The sequence below is a fragment of the Heteronotia binoei genome, chromosome 12 (assembly GCF_032191835.1).
Source record: "Heteronotia binoei isolate CCM8104 ecotype False Entrance Well chromosome 12, APGP_CSIRO_Hbin_v1, whole genome shotgun sequence".
Classification (NCBI taxonomy): domain Eukaryota; kingdom Metazoa; phylum Chordata; class Lepidosauria; order Squamata; family Gekkonidae; genus Heteronotia; species Heteronotia binoei.
The window spans coordinates 1824100-1837085 of record NC_083234.1 but is presented as its reverse complement, the minus strand read 5'-3'; the positions used below and the strand labels follow the sequence as shown (position 1 = coordinate 1837085).

The window sequence follows — 12986 nt, the reverse complement described above, 5'->3', positions numbered from 1 at the left end:
CTGCTCGCTGTGCCGGATTCCTTGTCTGATGAAGTGTGCTTAGAGCACACAAAAGCTAACGTTCTGAATAAAACTAAGTTGGTCTTAAAGATGCAACTTGACTCCTATTTTGTTCTACTACTTCAGACCCGCTGCCTACTTGGATTTAACCAACAGTGTTGTAGTTCTTACAGGGATCTTTTAGTCCTCTGTACAAAGAAGCTAAATTCCATTTGAAAAGAACACAACACAAATACTGTTTAACTACTTTATGGCAGCTACACAAAAAGAAGGATTTTAAGGCAAAAAGGTTCATTAATTAATTCATCTTCTTCATCTTGACAGGCTGGAAAACTGGGCTAAAACAAATAAAATGAATTTTAACAGGGATGAATGTAAAGTTCTACATTTAGGTAGGGAAAATCAAATGCATAATTATAGGAGGGGGGAGACTTGCCTTGGCAGTCACCCTGTGAGGTGGGTGGGGCTGAGAGGACTCTCACAGCAGCTGTCCTTTCAAGGACAACTCCTGCAATAGCTATGACTAACCCAAGGCCATTCTAGCAGGTGCAAGTGGGGAATCAAACCTGGTTCTCCCAGATAACAATCTGCGCACTTAACCACTACACCAAACTGGCTCTCTTGAAGGGCTGTTATATGGAGGAGAATGTTGTGGGGTTTTCTGGTGGACCAGAACCAACAGGTTGAAATTAAACATTTTTTTGGCTAAACGTTAGAAAGAACTTCCTGATAGAGTGGTTCCTCAGTGTAACAGGGTTCCTCAGGAGGTGATGGGCTGTCATAGAATCATAGAGTTGGAAGGGATCTCCAGGGTCATCTAGTCCAACCCCTTGCACAATGCAGGAAATTGGCAAATATCTCCCCCAAGGTTCACAGAATCAGCATTGCTGTCAAATGCCTATCTCAGTTTTTGTTTAAAAAGCTCCAAAGAAGGAGAGGCCACCACCTCCCGAGGAAATCTGTTCCACTGTTCTCCTTCTTTGGAGGGTTTCAGACAGAGGCTGGATGGCCACCTGACAGCAGTGCTGATTCTGTGAACTCAGGCAGGTCATGAGAAGGAGGGCAGGAAGGGCTGTGCCAGTGCTGAGTTCTCATGGCCCTTTCTCTTACATGTCCATGGAGATGCTGGTCATCACTTAAGGGTCAGGCAGCAATTTTTCTCCAGGCCAGTTTGGCCCCAGGGATCCTGGAGGATTATTTTGCCATCTTCTGGGCATGGAGCCTGCAGGGGGTCGCTGAGGGTGGAGGGGCAGGTACTTGTGGATTTCCTGCATTGGGCAGGAAGTTAGACTAGATGACCCTGAAGGTCCCTTCCAACTCTATGGTTCTGCCCAGTTTCTCTACACACTTTGCTGCAGAGCTTCAAGATCACACCAGCCTCACCCATTTCCAGGAGCCATGCAATTCCAGAGGCTTCTGGCCAGTCAGAGCAGTCAGCATCCAGATTCTGGAGACTCCCCCAGAGGGAGGTCGAGGAGAACTGGGCAGGAGAGGCCAAAGAGCCTCTGTGGCTTTCCGGAGCCCGGCTCCTACTTTGACACCCTTCTGAAGGTCTCCTCCCTCACTTGCCCGGTCATCACTAAGAAATGCCAACAGTTTGCCCCCCGAAGTCCTTGTTGGGCATCAAAGGCCACTTTGCAGAAAGTTGGCCTTGGGTCTTTGGTAGTTGGACCCTCACGCTGGCCAGGTTCTGATCATGAATACTGGCTCACTTGCGCCAAATCAGTGAGCAGCCCAAGTAGCCCCAAGGGGGGGGAGGGGACCTTGCCACCTTCTCCCCTTTGCAGTGTGGGGATTGGCTGGGCAGGGGATCTCCGTCCCCAGGCCAGGGAAACACCTTCCAGTTGACCATGCCAAAGGGCGCCAGTCATCCCCTTCCAAAGCCCATCAGGTTCTGCTCATTGGCCACAGCAGAGCAGCGAAGAGCAGCTGTAGCCACCCAAAAGAAAACACGAAACGCCCTTGGAGACAGTCTGGAACTTGTCCAAGCTACTTGGAAGACTTGGTTTGATTTGATTTGATTTTTAGCCCACTCTTCCTGCAGGACAGGCTCAGGGTGGGTTACATCATAAAAGACAACCAACACTTAAAACCAATTAAGACATATAAAATCTAAAGCTACAGAGTGACAATAGAGACTAAAATGGCAGGTTCTGCCTCCCAGGCGTGGCCTGTTGTCCAGGTCCAGCAGGTCCTACAGCCCTGGGATGGAATGAAGGGGGGTGGGGAGGCCTCTAACAAGTGACGTCCTGGCGGAAGAGCTCTCTTTTACAGGCCCTGCGGAATTGGAGCAGATCCCGCAGGGCCCGCATCTCCAGGGGGAGCTCATTCCTTTGAATGCCAAAAGGCCTTTAACAAAAACTAACAAATGCGGGGGGAGGGGGAACGCCCAGGGAGACAGCCGAGGGCTCTGCAGCACCTCTCTGATCATGGCCTGCTCTGTCTCCAAGATGTGCTGGTGAAGCCCTGCCTCCTTCACCCCCTGCCCAGCAGCCCACGCTGGCTCCTGCGCCCGAGGCCAGAAGTGGGAGCATCAGGATGAGACCCCGCTCCCCCCGCCTGTGACTCCCTGGGAGGAGTGCCCCTTTGCCCGTCTCTCCGAGAGGCTCAGGATGGCCATGCTGGGATTCCTATTGACCTCCCTGGAGTCTCCACCAGTGTCCAGATGCAAACCCAAACCCCAAAGTCACACAGCCAGCCAAAACTCTTGAGCAATAACTAAAACATTTAGTTCACATAAGGTCTTTTTAAAATCCATCCTGTCCTGTGAAGGCCCCAACTTGGACAGACATGCTGGTGGGTAGCCATGTTGGTCTGAAGCAGCAGAAAAACGTTTGAGTCCCGCAGGGGCACCTTTAAGACCAACACAGTTTAATTCAAGGGATGAGGTTTTGTGTGCCCCCCCCCCCCACTTCTTCAGTTATAGCGCTGTGGAAGGGGCTACCCCTGCAATACAGGCAGAGGGTGAGCAGCAAAGCAGCAGGCGGCAGGAAGAAAGATGGTGCTTGATGGATGCAAGGATAAGAACCCAATATCCCTGTTAAGTCCTGAGGGTTCCACTGTTCTCAGTGTTGCAACAACTAGCAACTCAGCAGTTTCCCTTTCTAGTCTGTTCCTGAACTTCCTTTGCAATAAAACAGCCATGGAATGTCCTGGAAGGCTGAATTGTTCTCTGACAGGCCTTTCTGGCTTCTGATTCTGGATGTCAGATTTGTGTCCATTTATCCTTTGGCACAGAGCCTGACCTGTTTATTCTCAGCACTACACCATTGATCTACTGATTCTGATACATTTATTTTCTTCATTGTGTTCCCCCTCAGAATTAAACCCAAGCCAATGGTGACCATATAAACTGAGCTTATTATTCCAGTTTGGTCCTTGCAACTTTATTAAATTGTAGCCAACTTTGCTGCTCACTCTCTGCCTACATGTACTACACTGGCAGCCTCCATTCCGCTGTACCTGAAGAAGTGTGCATGCACACGGAAGCTGATACCTTGAGCACCATTCTGTTGGTCTTATAGGTGCCGGACTGGACTCCGAATTCCCCCTTTTGTTCCAGATTCCGCAGCAGTGAGGCCAGGGCTGGCTTCTCCGGCCGGAGGGGGTCCCTCTCGGAAGCTCTGGGGCTCCAGTCCGGCATACACCTCCCGCTGGCCTTTCCGGATGGGCTGCAGAAAGAAAGGGTTGGTGTGACCCTTAGGTGGGCTGGTGGGGGGGACGCTATGAGGCAATGCTGGGACCTCAGTCGAATCTCCCCCTCCCTGGGAAAAAGCCCTGCCCCCCTCCCACCAACCCCCCAGGTGGCGCCCCCTCCAGCTTCTCCCACCCTGAGCAGAGCAGCGCTATCCTTACCTCATAGTCGGGATTTGGGACAGGTGGGGGGCACTCTGCCCTCTGGCCTGCAACAGAAGATGAGGACAGTGGAGCCTCCTCCTATGACTGTGGCCCCCCCACACACCAGCAAGACCTCTGGGGGCCCCTCACAGAGCTCTGCAAGGACGCCCATGCCCCCACCCTGGCTGGCCCTGCCTCCCTCAGCTGAGCCCCAGGCGTGCTGTGGGGATGTTCCTCCTGGCTCTGCTTCTCATTGTCAAGGAGCTTCAGGGGGGCTCCTGCCTCCAGCACACGGCAGGTCTTCCCCCTCAGAGCCCCCAGACCAGCCGGAGGAAGAAAAGCTTGGTTCCCAGCCCACCCACCCCCACCCCGCCCCGGGCAGTCCCCTGTTCCCCAGCCCAGCCACAAGCCCTGACACCACTTCAGAAGTTCTGCCCCTCAAGAGGCAAGCGTTGGTTGGACCTCCCCAAACGGCCTGTCCTCAGCCCCTGAAGGGTCTGCTGTTCCCTGGTCCAAAGCCTGATTTGGGCTTGAAGTACTCCCCGGCAGGGAGGCAGGCTGGCAGGCAGGGAGGGAGGCTGGCAGGCAGGGAGGGAGGCAGGCAGGCAGGGAGAGAGGCGGGAGGGGAGGCAGGCAGGCAGGGAGAGAGGCAGGCAGGGAGAGAGGCAGGCAGGGAGAGAGACAGGCAGGCAGGGAGAGAGAGAGGCAGGCAGGCAGGGAGAGAGGCGGGAGGGGAGGCAGGCAGGCAGGGAGAGAGGCAGGCAGGGAGAGAGACAGGCAGGCAGGGAGAGAGGCAGGCAGGGAGAGAGGCAGGCAGGCAGGGAGAGAGGCAGGCAGGGAGAGAGGCAGGCAGGCAGGGAGGGAGGGAGGCAGGCAGGCAGGGAGAGAGGCGGGAGGGGAGGCAGGCAGGCAGGCAGGGAGGGAGGCCAGCAGGCAGGGAGAGAGGCAGGCAGGGAGGCAGGTAGGCAGGGAGAGAGGCAGGCAGGGAGAGAGGCAGGCAGGGAGAGAGGTAGGCAGGGAGAGAGGCAGGGAGGCAGGCAGGCAGGGTGCCCCCAGCAGAGCACCAAAGAATCAGGCACTCGTGCCAAAGCTGCTTGGACTCCGCTGTCTGGTCCCAAGGCAGGCTTTGGCCCCAAGAGCTTTGAGGTGCCCCCCTCATTCCCTGCAGAACCCCCCAGCCAGGATTCCCTTGCTCAGCTGGACTGGAGAAGGAACGGAGCAGCCGCATCCTTCCTGCCCCCCAAGTTCAACTCTGGGCCCCCCAAGTCATGGCCTCACACACCCTGAGGAGGAGACTCTGCAGCAGCACACCGAGGGGGGGGGGGCTGAACAAGCATCATCGGGCCTCCCCGCACCAAAATGCCTTGGACAGAAATGGGAGAAGCCTCCCTTTTGAGGAACCTACTCCGTGGCGGGTACTCACCGCGTGGCCGTGCTCGGGGGCCTCCTGCTGCTGGACCCCCGCCCAGGCCTCCTCGGGCTGCCCGCTGCCTCCGGCTGCAGTGGTAAGTCAGGACCAGGACTCCAAGAGTGACCAGGAGGTTAGCCAGAAGGATGCCTGTGACGACCCAGACGTCCATCTCCATGCACCCAGGACACTCTGCTCGGGAGGCGGGGGTGAGGGGAGGGATAAGAACATAAGAGAAGCCATATACACACACACACACACACACTGTGGCTAATAGCCACTGATGGACCTGTGCTCCATATTTTTATCTAAACCCCACTTGAAGGTGGCCATGCTTGTGGCTGCCACCACCTCCTGTGGCAGTGAATTCCACATGTTAATCACCCTTTGGGTGAAGAAGGACTTCCTTTTATCCATTTTAACCTGTCTGCTCAGCAATTTCATCGAATGCCCACGAGTTCTTGTATTGTGAGAAAGGGAGAAAATTACCTCTTTCTCTACTTTCTCCATCCCATGCATTATCTTGTAAACCTCTATCATGTCACCCCGCAGTCGACGTTTCTCCAAGCTAAAGAGTCCCAAGCGTTTCAACCTTTCTTCATAGGGAAAGTGTTCCAGCTCTTTAATCATTCTAGTTGCCCTTTTCTGGACTTTCTTCAATGCTATATCCTTTTTGAGGTGCTGCGACCAGAACTGCACACAGTACTCCAAATGAAACCGCACCATCGATTTATACAGGGGCATTATGATACTGGCTGATTTGTTTTCAATTCCCTTCCTAATAATTCCCAGCATGGCGTTGGCCTTTTTTATTGCAAATGCACACTGTCTTGACATTTTCAGTGAGTTATCTACCACGACCCCAAGATCTCTCTCTTGGTCAGTCTCTGCCAGTTCACACCCCATCAACTTGTATTTGTAGCTGGGATTCTTGGCCCCAATGTGCATTACTTTGCACTTGGCCACATTGAACCGCATCTGCCATGTTGACGCCCACTCACCCAGCCTCAACAGATCCCTTTGGAGTTCCTCACAATCCTCTCTGGTTCTCAGCACCCTGAACAATTTAGTGTCATCCGCAAACTTGGCCACTTCACTGCTCACTCCCAACTCCAAATCATTTATGAACAAGTTAAAGAGCATGGGACCCAGTACCAAGCCCTGCGGCACCCCACTGCAGCAAGCTCTAGGCAGCCTCCCTGCCCCCACCCCCTGCAGCAGCCACCCGCTCCTTTCCCCGCCAGCCCCTCCTCCTGCCCTCCCCGCCCCCTTCCCCAGCTTCAGCACTAACCTTTGACCTGCAGGTAAATGCTGGTCCCTTTCGTGAGGCATCTGTACAGGCCGTTGTGGCGGGTCCCTTGATAGTCCACTATGGTACAAGCTGGGGAGGAGCAGTTGATCTTTTCTTCCTTGCCCCCCTTTTCCTTCCACCAGGAGTCACTTTCTGTGGGGCAGGTGAGGGTCACGTTGCTCCCAGCCAGGCTGACTTGGATCTCTGCAGCAGAGCAGACGGGCTGAGAAAGACAAGGGGCAACGGCCCAAAGAGGTCCGGCTGACCAGCCCACCTCCACCTCGCAGGCAGGCTCTGGGGCCTTTCTGGCCAAACTCCAGTGGGGGGCTGGGCAGGCCGGAGCCTGGGGGTTCCCATCTCTCTCCCCCAAGGAAGCCAGATTTCCTGGCCCCACAAAGGGTCAGTGGCCCTCCCTGCCTGGGACAGGTCAGGGGGGATGTGCTTGGGGTCCGCCCTTTCCTGCTCTTTGGGGCACCAGCAGCTCCCCCTTTTCCACAGTCATGCAAGAAGAAGGCGGCCCCTCTCTAGACTCATCAGGAGCCTTTCCTGTGGCCAGTCCCTTATAAAAGCAGGGCTTTGACCAAGCTCCCTGCAGTCTGCCTGGGGGGACCCCAGCTAGAGAGCAAAGGAAGATGTTGCAAGAGGACTTGGATGTTTAAGCCAACAGCCCTTTCCACACCCTCCCAGACTGATGCTGCTGGGATTGGGAAGCAAGATTCCCTGTGGTTCCCCACAGCATTGCAGTGTCTTCATGCTTTGCCTGGGGTTTTACTGCTTTTCTCCAATCTCTCCCAAACCTGCTACTCCAAAGTTTTGGGGGAAATTGCGGAGCAGCCGGTAGCCACAAGTTCCCTGCCCCTGTTTTCCCCTCAGCCTCAGCGTCTCAGGCAACTGAAAGGATGGGATAGGAGCCCTTGAAAGCCTCCCCCCCACCCTGGAAGTGGCTGAAGGGTCTCACTTACTTTCACTCCCTTGTCCCCGAACAGGGCTGGCTGTGAAGGGAACACAAGAGCAGTTAGCAAAAGGTCACTTCAGCCCCTTCAGAAAGCCCCTGGAGCCGGCTCTGAGCCTGGTTGCTACTGCAGCAGCAGCCCCAACGCAGCCCCTGCCGCCAACCTGCCCCCGGGAGGCCTTCCCGACCCACAGCCCTGGTGGGCCCTGCTCAGCCTCCCCAGCCTGCTGGTTTCCCACTCGGGGGCCACTGGAGAAACCATGCAGCCCCCCCCCCCCCCCGCAAAAAGGCCAGCAAGACCAGAAGCCGACAAGACCCAACCCCCAGCTGGAGCCAGATGACCTCCAGGAATGACAACAGATCTCCAGACATCGGTTGCCCTGGAGAAAATGGCTGCTTTGGAGGCCAGATGTGGTGCATCCCCCCGCTCTGCCTCCAAATTACCAGAGGGGGCAGCCCCTCCCGGGGCGGGGGGGGGAGGACTCCCTCCTGATGTGGTCCCTGCTGTGTCTCCCAGAGGGCTGGACCGGATGGGCTGGGATTAATTTATTGCCATCTTATTCTAAAACTGTTTCTAAGTTACTGACTCTTTTATTTCTGTTTTCATGGACTCTTACCATTGGCCAGAGGCCTGCAGTAGGAGGGAGGGGCCATCCACAAATCATCTCATCCTCCTCCAGCCTGACTCTGGGGGTCTCTTCTGTTCTAAGCTCCTTCCCAAGGTGGGTGGGTCTCCCCCTCCCAGGTGTGACGGGAGAGGCCTCTTGTCAGGATCACCTGCCCTAGGCTGGCCCCTCACCTCAGCCTGTGTGGCAGGGTCCCTCCGGACAGCTGGCCTTCAAAGGGAGGCAGGAAGGCCCTCCTGACTGTGGGGCAGCAGCTGGGAAAGTTGCTCTGCTCCCCAGGGCCTGAGAGACCCAGTCAGAGGGACTTCCTCCCCCCCTCCACAGACCTGGTTTGGGGAGGGCAGCTGGGGCACACTCTGCCTTTCTGCTTGTCTCTGCTCTGAGCCTTGTTGACGCAGAGGGGAGTGCGGGTGGAGGGTCAGGCCCCTCAGTCCCTCTGGGCGGGGAGGGGGGGAGAAAGAAGCTGGTTTGCAAAAGTTGCCTGGGAAGTCCCAACCCCAGCTCTGTGCCTCGGTTTGCTGTCTGGTGAAAAGGGGCCTTTCGAGCTGCACCCCACCAGCTAGAGCCCCCTCCCCCTTCAGCTCTTGGTCACCCAGCCAGTGCAGGAGCTCTTCCAATCCCAGAAGGAGGCCTGGCTGACTCACTTGGGGTGCCCCCACCTCCTCCAGCCCCACAGAAGCCAGACCCTCCTCAGCTCCTTCCGCAGTGGCCCCCCCAGCCCCCCCCCACGACGCCCAGCTGGTGCCACTCACACAAGCAGAGCAAGAGAGCCAAGGCCCTGGTGGGGCTCCCCACAGCCACCATGGTGTCTCCCCTTCTTCCTGGAGTCTTCAGAGGTTCCCCCCACAGAAGAGGACAGAAGAGGGCTTCTCAGCGAGCTGGTGGAGCCAGTCCTGGCAGGCTACAAGAGACCAGTCACTGTTTCCAGTGCGACATCGAAAGCACTCAGCACCCGCTCTGCCAGGAAGTGGAGGTGTGCGAAGCGGCTTCCCGTCCCCCTTCCCCCCCCCCGTCAAACAGGGTGCAGGCCTGCCCGCTGCCCCCCAGAGCCTGTGGGCCCCTCCCTCCCTCTGCAAAACTGGCCGAGTGGCCAGCTGCACGGACCAGCCTCAGACACCTGGGGGGGGGGGCTGACTTTTGCTGAGGGATGGTCAGGGCTGGAGCAAGGTTCCCTCTCAGCTGAGTGAGTGTGAGCAGGCTCGCCATTTTTTAGACTCTGGCTCACACATTTCTGTCTTAGCTCTGAAAAATTGCCCCAGAGCAAGTTAGGGGACCCAACAGATGTTGCTTACCTTGACTTCCAGGAAGCTTTTAATAAAGAAGAAGAAGAAGAAGAAGAAGAAGAAGAAGAAGAAGAAGAAGAAGAAGAAGAAGATATTGGATTTATATCCCGCCCTCCACTCCGAAGAGTCTCAGAGCAGCTCACAATCTCCTTCCCCCCCCCACAACAGACTCCCTGTGAAGTAGATGAAGATATTAGATTTATATCCCGCCCTCCACTCCGAAGAGTCTCAGAGCGGCTCACAATCTCCTTCCACCCCCACAACAGACACCCTGTGAAGTAGATGAAGATATTGGATTTATATCCCGCCCTCCACTCCGAAGAGTCTCAGAGCGGCTCACCATCTCCTTCCCCCCCCCACAACAGACACCCTGTGAAGTAGATGAAGATATTGGATTTATATCCCGCCCTCCACTCCGAAGAGTCTCAGAGCGGCTCACCATCTCCTTTCCCTTCCTCCCCCACAACAGACACCCTGTGAGGTGGGTGGTGCTGGAGAGGGCTCTCACAGCAGCTGCCCTTTCAAGGACAACTTCTGCCAGAGCTATGGCTGACCCAAGGCCATTCCAGCAGGTGCAAGTGGAGGAGTGGGGAATCAAACCCGGTTCTCCCAGATAAGAGTCCGCACACTTCACCACTACACCAAACTGGCTCTCCTCAGCAAAAGTTCCTCAGCAAAGGCTCAAGACGCCAAGCTCAAGACAAGACCCCCCGGCAGACTCTCCTTTGTAGCTGTTTTCTGCTTACTGGTTTATATCGCTTCTTTCTTTTGTTTTTGGTGGGAACCTGACCATAAGAGGAGGGAATCATCTCTTATATAGGATATGGGGTCATCATATGCTTTGGTTTGGTTGTTGGCATTTGTGTGGGTAAATATAAATAAAATAAAATAAATAAATGGAAATGTTTAGTCTGTGAAAACAAATAAACTGGGCTAAACCAGAAGCCTGCCTGCCCGAAGCTGAGCCAGCGAGGAGCACCCTCCCCCCGCCCCCCCCTCGCAGAGCTGGCCCTCTGGCTGTCTCTCCTCTGGTAGCCAAAATGCCCTCCAAACGAGGTTGGGGAATTAGTTAGGTGGGCACCTGGCTCACTAGGGATCTTTTTACCAATGTATACAAGATTTAACCAACCAGAGAGTGATGCTTAAATAACGGAACTCTAATTTAGTAAAAACCAATTATAATTTATTGAGAAAAATATAGTCTTCCATACAAGATAAAAATATTCATACAATCATACACACAGTCCTAGTAAAAATAGATAGATCGATAGGGGAACATAAAAGGGTAGACACACAGGGTAATATTACCTATCGTAGTCTTCGAGGAAGGCTCCAATGGCAACAGAGAGGAAATGGGTAAGGGACCCGAAACTGATCAGGAATCGGGGATGGATCTATGCAGTGGGAGGTGGGATACTGCTAGAAGCACACCTGTGGGTAGCTAGTCCACAGGTTATAAGGACTCTCTTGAGCCCTCAGGGAATGGGAGGTATGAGGGAGGAGAAAGGGGAGGCTCTGCAGTGACCATGAGGGGTGGACACTTGCAGAGCCAATAGCAAGTTCCTTGGTGGCACCTAATTGGGTACCTGCTCCTGACCAATGAACTTCGCCTAGGTCCTGTGTACCTGAAAGGACTTCCAGATTGCAACAGGGCCTGGGGCGGCTCCAAGGTGTCAGTCGGGAAGAAGAATGGAAATGGCTACTGGGTGGGGAAACACTTAAGATTAGACGGACTTATCTGGGAAGGTGATAATAGGGAATCAAATATTGACCTAGGTATCCCCCGGTTTAGACAAAAGACTTGGCTCTGGCAGGAGATGGTCTTCCTCTTTTCCTATCTTCTCCTGGGCAGAAGTCTTTGTCCAGGGTTTTGCTAGACAACAGGGATGACATTTGAGTTGATAATCCACTCATGGGGCAGACGGGTTGCTTGCGGGCTAAAAGGTGACATAGGGTGTGTACGTGAGCCTTCCACTATGAGGAAATGAAGTCCAGCCTGGCGGGAAGATGGCTACGAGTGGTGTTAGCGTTACACGATGGATTCCATGTTCAGCGCTTCATAACCGGTTGCCTGGATAGCTCCGTGGCGGCGCAGACTCTTCCGCTCCATGGCTGGCCCATGCGATGACGGGGAAACGTCCGTTTGTGTTAGCAAGCATTCTGTACCGGTTTAGAATGCCTGTATAACTTGTGGCTGCTTGTACACATAAGTCCCTTTATATTCCTGGATAGTTTTGCCCACACTCTCTGGCCAGACATGTGTGAGCTCACTTCTCCAGGCGCCCTGGCAACCATACTGGTGACTACGATGTTCGGAAAAAGGGGGCTTTTCCTCACACCTCTGCAACTCTGGGGAAGGAGCACTTGGGAGGGATGCTGGAGAAGCCCAGCAAGCAGCGTGGGAACAATTTGCTCCAGACTCTCTGCTGTGTTTTTCTTAAATATACCCAGTAATCCCCAAATATAGCCAGGATTTTTGGGGGGATTTTTGTTTTTACTTTCCTGGGAGGGGGTGTGGTCTAGATAACTTTGGGATTCTGAAATATGCCAGTCTGGTGTGGTGGTTAAGTGTGCGGACTCTTATCTGGGAGAATCAGGTTTGATTCCCCACTCCTCCACTTGCGCCTGCTGGAATGGCCTTGGGTCAGCCATAGTGCTCTTATCTGGGAGAACGGGTTTGATTCCCCACTCCTCCACTTGCAGCTGCAGGAATGGCCTTGGGTTAGCCATAACTCTCACAGACGTGTCCTTGAAAGGGCAGCTTCTGTCAGAGCTCTCTCAGCCCCACCCACCTCACAGGGTGTCTATTGTGGGGAAGGAAGGTAAAGGAGATTGTGAGCTGCTTGGAGACTCTGAGATTCAGAGTGGAGGGCAGGATATAAATCCAATATCTTCTTCTACTACCAGAAGAATACCAAAGAAGTATTTTCCAGGTATATTTTTGGCTCAGGTAGATCTGAATGCATACCCCTAGTGATGGCTCAAAGCCCTGTCCATCTTAGACCCAAACCCAAGCCAGTGTGCAACAGTGCCTGTAGATAGGTTGGCTCCAAGCCCTGAGAGGTGTAAACATGGTGCTTTGAAGCTCGAAGTCCAAGCTGGACACCAGCCCCCCAAGGGTGCACCATGTGCAGAAGCCCTGAGTCCAGGCTGACACCCAGTCCCCAAAGGGTGCCACAACGTATGTAAATGTGGAGACTTGAATCTATGAGACATACGTCGACATGGTGGCTTGAAGCCCTAGTTCACCCTTGATAGCCCAACCCCAAAGCAGGCCATGAATCTGATGTGGTGTCTTGAAGCTGTGAGATGTATGTAGGAGATGGTGGCTCAGAGCCCTGAGTCCAGCCATGACACCCCCCCAACCACCAGGTGAAGCACACAGGCAGGGTTTCCATGACAGAGAGGCAGACACCTCCCGAGTGTCAGCAGGGAGGGCAGAAGGGGACTCAGCTAAGGAACGCCCTGGCCCAGGGCTGGGCATGCAGGTGCGGCAGGGCTCACCCACCATTGGGGTGGATTCCTCTGCTCTGCAGATAAATGGCAACAGGTGTAGAGCCGGCAGGGCCACCCCTGAAAGGCAGAAGGT

The 12986-nt window shown here is 54.6% G+C and overlaps 1 long non-coding RNA gene across 1 annotated transcript; it reads right to left on the bottom strand.

The window, feature by feature from the left end:
• Positions 1–3626: 3626 nt before the first annotated feature.
• On the bottom strand, positions 3627–5308 carry LOC132580514 (uncharacterized). Its single transcript, XR_009556057.1, has 3 exons — positions 5261–5308; positions 3856–3902; positions 3627–3671 (listed from the first exon to the last, which is right to left on the bottom strand). It is a non-coding gene; the product is annotated as an uncharacterized LOC132580514 (long non-coding RNA).
• Between the last annotated feature and the right edge of the window lie 7678 nt (positions 5309–12986).